Below are 6,173 nucleotides of genomic sequence, written 5' to 3'. Positions count from 1 at the left end.
CAAGTGAAAGGACATCCCATGTTTTCCTGTCTTTGTTCTCTGTTCTCTTGTACCCCCTCCCCCAACCCAGGTCAATCCTGTGGCAGAGGCTTTAATGGCTCTGTTTGCCTAAAACTTTGAGTTATCATTGAAACCATATCAAACAATACTGTAATTTTTGCTTTTGACAATCCCGGCGGGGGTGAGGGGGCGGCAAACCTCCACTGATTTTTTTCTTCCTCTATTTTCCTACTACTTGGTCCCAGATGTGTGTAATCATGAGAAGTACATAGCAAAGTAGGGTCATTGAAGCCCAGGTTTTTGTCCTGAGTACCAGATAATGGAGTTTCAGAGAACTAGAAAGAATTAGAGAGCCTGTAGAGAGGGAATGAATCCAAGAGAGCAACCCTGTAATCCCTGACCTCATGCCTGAGCTGCGCATGCATGAATCTGATGCTAAATAGCATACAATACACTTGAGTTCTGAGATATGAAATAGACCAGATCCACAATTGTCCACTGGGTGGCACACAACTGGGACAGATCTGAACAGCATTGCAAAAGATTTGAAAATTGAGCTAACATTGGAATTACAACCACAGAAGGCGAGTCAGTATTTCTGAATCCTAACTGGGTCAACTGCATGCTAAAACAAAAATGTTAAGATTTTCCATAAGATTTAAACAATATCTAGACACTTATAATATCCAAAATGTCTAGTACTTAATCCAAAATTAATCAGCATACAAAGAACCAGGAAAATCTCAATTAGTGTGAGAAAAGATAATATGTTAAGAAAGAGATGAAGCAAATGTTGAAATTGTTGAAGACAATTATAAAATGTTCCAGGAAGGGTAACAGTCTTGAAGTGAATGGAAAAGTAGAAAGTATCGACAAAGAAATAGAAGATTGAGGAACCCAATGGAAATGTTAGAACTAAAAGTACAATAACCAAAACAAACAAACAAAAAAACTTACTGATGGACTCAATAGCAGAATAGACCTGACAGAGGAAAGGGTCAGTAATTTAAAGATGGATTCATAGAAATTATCTAATCTGAACAGAGAGAAAAAAAGATTTGAAAAAAAATGAACAAGGATTAATGACCTGTAAGGCAGTACCTAATTTATGCCATCAGAATTCCAGAAGATTTTTAAAAAGAAATATTTGAGGAAATAATATATGAATATTTTTCAGATTTGACAAAATACATAAACCTATAGATCCAAGAAGTTCAGTGAATCCCCAATAGGATAAATTCAAAGAAGCCCATGCCCACATTATAATGGAATCTCTGAAAAATAAAAACAAAGACAGAATTCCTGAAACCAACCACAGAAAAATGACACATCGCTTATAGCGGAATAATGATTTGAATGTGGATTTCTCATCAGAAACCATGGAGGTCACTTTTAAATCACTGAAAAAAAAGAGCTATTAACTTAGTGAAAATATGTTTCAAAAATAAAATTAAAATAAAGATATTCTCAGATAAAAGAAAATTAAAAGAATTTGTTGCCTGCAGATTTGATGTAAAAGAATTGCTAAAGGAATTGAATCAGTAATCGAAAACCATCCCACAAAGAAAAGCCCAGGCATAAATGGCTTCAATGGCAAATTCCACCCAATGTTTAAAGAGTTAACTTCAATCCTTTACAAATTCTTCCAAAATATAGATGGGGAAGGAACACTTCCCAATTCATTCTGTGTCTCCAGTACTATATTGATGCCAAAATCAGACAAAGACATCACTACAAAAACCCCTTGTTAATATTAGCAAACTGAATTCAGCAACACATGAACAAAATTTATTTCAGGAATGCAATGTTGGCTCAACGAACAAAAATCAATTATTATAGCACACTGTATTAAGATAATAAAAGATAGACAGTTCTGGCCAAGATGGTGGAGAAGGTAAACCTCGTGTTTGCCTCCTCACACAACTGTATCAAAATTACAACTAAACTATAGAAACCATTTTTGAGAATTGCCTGAAGTCTAGCTGAACAGAAGTCCACAACTAAGGACATACAGAAGAAACCACGTCAAGACTGGTAGAAAGGGTGGAAATGCAGAACAGGATGGTCCAACATCCATGTGTGGTGGTTAAAAATTGGGAGGGATATCTCTGCTGCAGAAGTTCCCCGTGAGGAGCAAGGGGTCCCAGCCCTACACCAAGCTCCCCAGCCCAGGGTTCTGGTGCCAGAAGAGAGGTCACCACAACTTCTGACTGTGAAAATCAGCAGAGATTGTGGCTGAGTGAGACAGAGGGCCACTGGAGTTTCAAGTGTTTCTCTTGAAGGGCCCATGCATGGACTTACTGCTGACAAACTCACCAATTCTGAACTGGGGAAGTGGCTCGAGGGGCATTGCAGACATGTGGGGAGGAACTGAATTGTCTGGCTTCAGGGTGAGGGCTGGTGGGGCAGCTTTCTCCTAGACAGAAGTGCTGGCAGAAGCCATTTTTCCTCTGTTGAGCCCTCCACTCACCCAGCTTGTAGACACAGGTAGCAGCCATATCTGAGTCTCCATCAACCTTACTAACACTGTCCTCCACGACCTGGTGATTCTCTAAAACTTGCCTCACCCAATTTTGGGTCCACTCAAGCCACTTCCAGTGGCTTTTCCACATAAACGGCCTGTATTGGCTCATGCTACAGACTTTCCTACAATCTCTCAAAGATTCACAAACTCCAAACAGCATCTAGCTTCGGTGTGCCCCACCCGCACCTCTTGATAAGCAGCCCCAAGCCTGGGACTAGTGGCAGCCAGCCTCCGTTTGCAGCTTAGCCTCTCCCAGGCACCTCCAACCCGAGCACAAATGGCAACCATCTAGAGATCACTTTGTAGTTCACACCAAGTGGCCTCAGGCAAGGCATAGGCAGCAGCTGACCTTGGCCTGCAACAGAGCTCCTCTCAAAAGACCCCAGATCCAACACATCTAGTGGCCAGCTTCAGACCACATCAGTACACCACCCAACCACCTCTACAAATGACACACCCAGAGGGCAAACTTGGCAGGCACCAGAGCCCCATTAAAGTAAGTCCTGCTCCATAGGTTCAGCCCCTTCACAACAGCTCCTCTCCTGCAGTCATGGCCAGTCCTCACAACCGGTCAGCCTAAGGGTCAATCCCTTCCATTGATGTGCAAAGAGCAACCAAGGCTTAACTACAACAGGTGGACACATACAACCCACCCAAAGGACCCACCTAGAGCACCTGTCTTAGGTGACCAGGGAGATTGCACCACTAGGAGATTGCATCACAGGACACCTACTACATAAGGCCACTTTAAGACCAAGAGACATAGCAGCTCTACCTAATACATAGAAACAAGCACAGGAAGGCAGCCAAAATGAGGAGACAAAAAGTATGTCCCAAATGAAAGAAGAAAACAAAGCTCCAGAAAAGAAGTAAACAAAATGGAGACAAACTAGATGCAGAGTTCAAAACACTGATTATTAGGATGCTCAGCGATCTCAGTGAGAGCTTCAACAAAGAGATAGGAAACATAAAAATGGAGCTAGAGAATATTAAAAAGAACCAGTCAAAAATGAAGAATACAATAACTGAAATGAAAAATACATTAGAGGGAATTAACAGTAGATTAGATGAAGTAGAAAATCAAATCAGCAATATGGAAGAGAAGATAGCAGAAAACAGCAGCAACAAGAAAAAAAGAGTCCAAATAAATGAGTATAGTTTAAGGGGACTCGGGGACAATGTCAAGCGTACCAACTTTCACATCATAAGGGCACCAGAAGGAGAAGAGAGAGAGCAAGGAATTGAAAACCTATTTGAAGAAATAATGATGGAAAACTTCCCTAACTTGGTGAAGAAAATAAACATACAATCCCAGTAAGTGCAGCAGGTCCCAAACAAGACAAACCCAAAGAGGCCCACACCAAGACACAGTATAATTAAAATGGCAAAGGTTAAAGGCAAAGAGAGAATCTTAAAAGCAGCAAGAGAAAAGCAGTTAGTGTCTCCTCCTACACGCTCGTGGTGTGCAACCGGACCAGGTGCACCCACCTGGGGTGCAAACCCAAGACCTTCTGCATATAAAGCAGACATGCTAACCACTACACTATGGAGCCACTCCCAAAATAGACTTTAAACAAAGGCTACAACAGGAGGCAAAGAAGGACCCAGTAATCCCACTTCTGGGTATTTACCCGAAGACAACCAAAACACTGCTTTGAAGAGACATTGCATCTATGTGTTCATTGCAGAATTATTTACAGTGGCCAGGATATGGGGGCAACCTGGGTGTTCATCAGTGGATGAGTGGATAAGAAAGAGGTGGTACAGATATACAATGGAATATTACTTGGTCATAAAAAAGAATGAAATCTTGCCATTTGCAATAACGTAGATGGACCTAGAAGATATTGTGCTGGTGGAGTAAATCAAATGGAGAAAGACAAATGCCATATGATTTCACTTATATGTGGAATCTAAGGAACAAAATAAATGAATAAAACAGAAACAAACTCATAGATACGGAGAACATTTTGACGGTTGCCAGATGTGAGGGGTTTGGTGGTATAGGTGAAAAAGGATTAAGAGATATAAATTGGTAGTTACAAAATAATTATGGGAATATATAGCATAGGAAATATAGTGAGTAGTATTGTAATAATTATGTATGGCGTCAGATGGATTTATTGGGGTGATCACTTTGTAAGTTATATAAATGTCTAATCACTGTTATATACCTGAAACGAATATAATATTGTATGTCAACTGTAATTTAAAAAATTAAAAAATATATATAAAAGAGAATAAAGGGTAAAAGTCACATTATCATCTCAATAGATGCAGAAAACTTATTTGACAGATAAAAACACTCAACAGACTAGGAATAAGAAGGAAACATTATACTTAATGGTGAAAGGCTGAAAGCTTTCTCTCCCAAATTTCAATAAGACAAGGATGTCCTCTCTTGTCACTTCTATTCAATATTATACTGGAAGTTCTAGCCAAGGCAATTAGGTAGGAAAAAGACCTCTCTCAGTCACCAGATGACTATTATTGCCATCTTAAAAACTTCCATGGAGTTTCATAGAGGACAGGCTAAATTTCTTAGTATGACATGCAAAGCCCCTTAATCTAACAGTCTCAACCATAGGAATGTTTCATCACTTCTGGAACTCCAAATATTTTCCATCTGCAAACCTTGGTACATATAGGTACCTTCTACCAGGAAAGCCCATCTCTCCCTTGCCTATCATCTTCCAGACAATGCCTTTTCATCCTTTCGGACCTGCACACATCGCCTCCACTGTGAAGAGCTCTCCACCACCTATGCGTGTGATGGGCTCCCTCCTCAGTGTTGCTATTGCTCATTGTACAACCCTGTTATCCTGATAGCAGTTTGTTGTGGTTAGTTGTTTACACCTCTGTCTCCCCTTGTGAGTTCAGGGTTGGATCTGCCATTTCTCTGTATCCTCAACACATAACAGTAGTGCCAAGTATTTGTTAAATGAATAAATGACTGAACAGTGCTTGGGAAAGAGGGGAAAAGAATATATAGCCTAGTATGATATATATTATTTTTGTTTGCTTAAGTGACCGTAAGTATGTTGTTCAGAGCCGTGACCCAGGGCCTTTGAGTTTTATGATCTATAGGTCCTAGATTTGTCATGCACTGACTCTAATGGCCTTTACCCACTTCACCTCCGGAAGGAATTCTACTCATCCTTTAAGATGACTCAGCTGTTAAGTCCTCTGCGAAATATTTCCTCCTTTCTGCTCTCTCACAGCTCTTTACCAGCACAGTTATTACCATAATGCATCATTTACTCTGCTGGACTTCCCCCATCAGCGGTGTTTCAGTATTTCCATCTCCTGATCAGTGGTGGGGGTTGTGTGTGTCTGTGAATATTTTGGGGATGGCCTTCTACAGCCATAGACCAGTTAATTCATAGCTCACTCCACCCTTTGCCTCAGTTTCCCCAAGTGTGAAACAGGCACAGCAGAAACACCCTCCCAGGGCTGTGATCTAGTGGAGGGCAGGCGGCTCCCGAGGTTGCAGGCAGCCCCCACGCGGTCTGAGGAGCTAAGGGGCCGCAGGGTGGGAAACTGAGAGTGAGGGTAGGCGTCAGAGAAAAGCAGTGGGTGTCTGGGGCAAGGCGGGGCGGCGCGGAAGGACGAGCGGAGGGGGCGGGGCCGAGTGGCGGGCGCGTCGACC

Source organism: Pteropus alecto, unplaced genomic scaffold (genome assembly GCF_000325575.1).
Source record: "Pteropus alecto unplaced genomic scaffold, ASM32557v1 scaffold7, whole genome shotgun sequence".
Taxonomy (NCBI): Eukaryota; Metazoa; Chordata; class Mammalia; order Chiroptera; family Pteropodidae; genus Pteropus; species Pteropus alecto.
Note: the sequence above shows the minus strand (reverse complement) of the source record.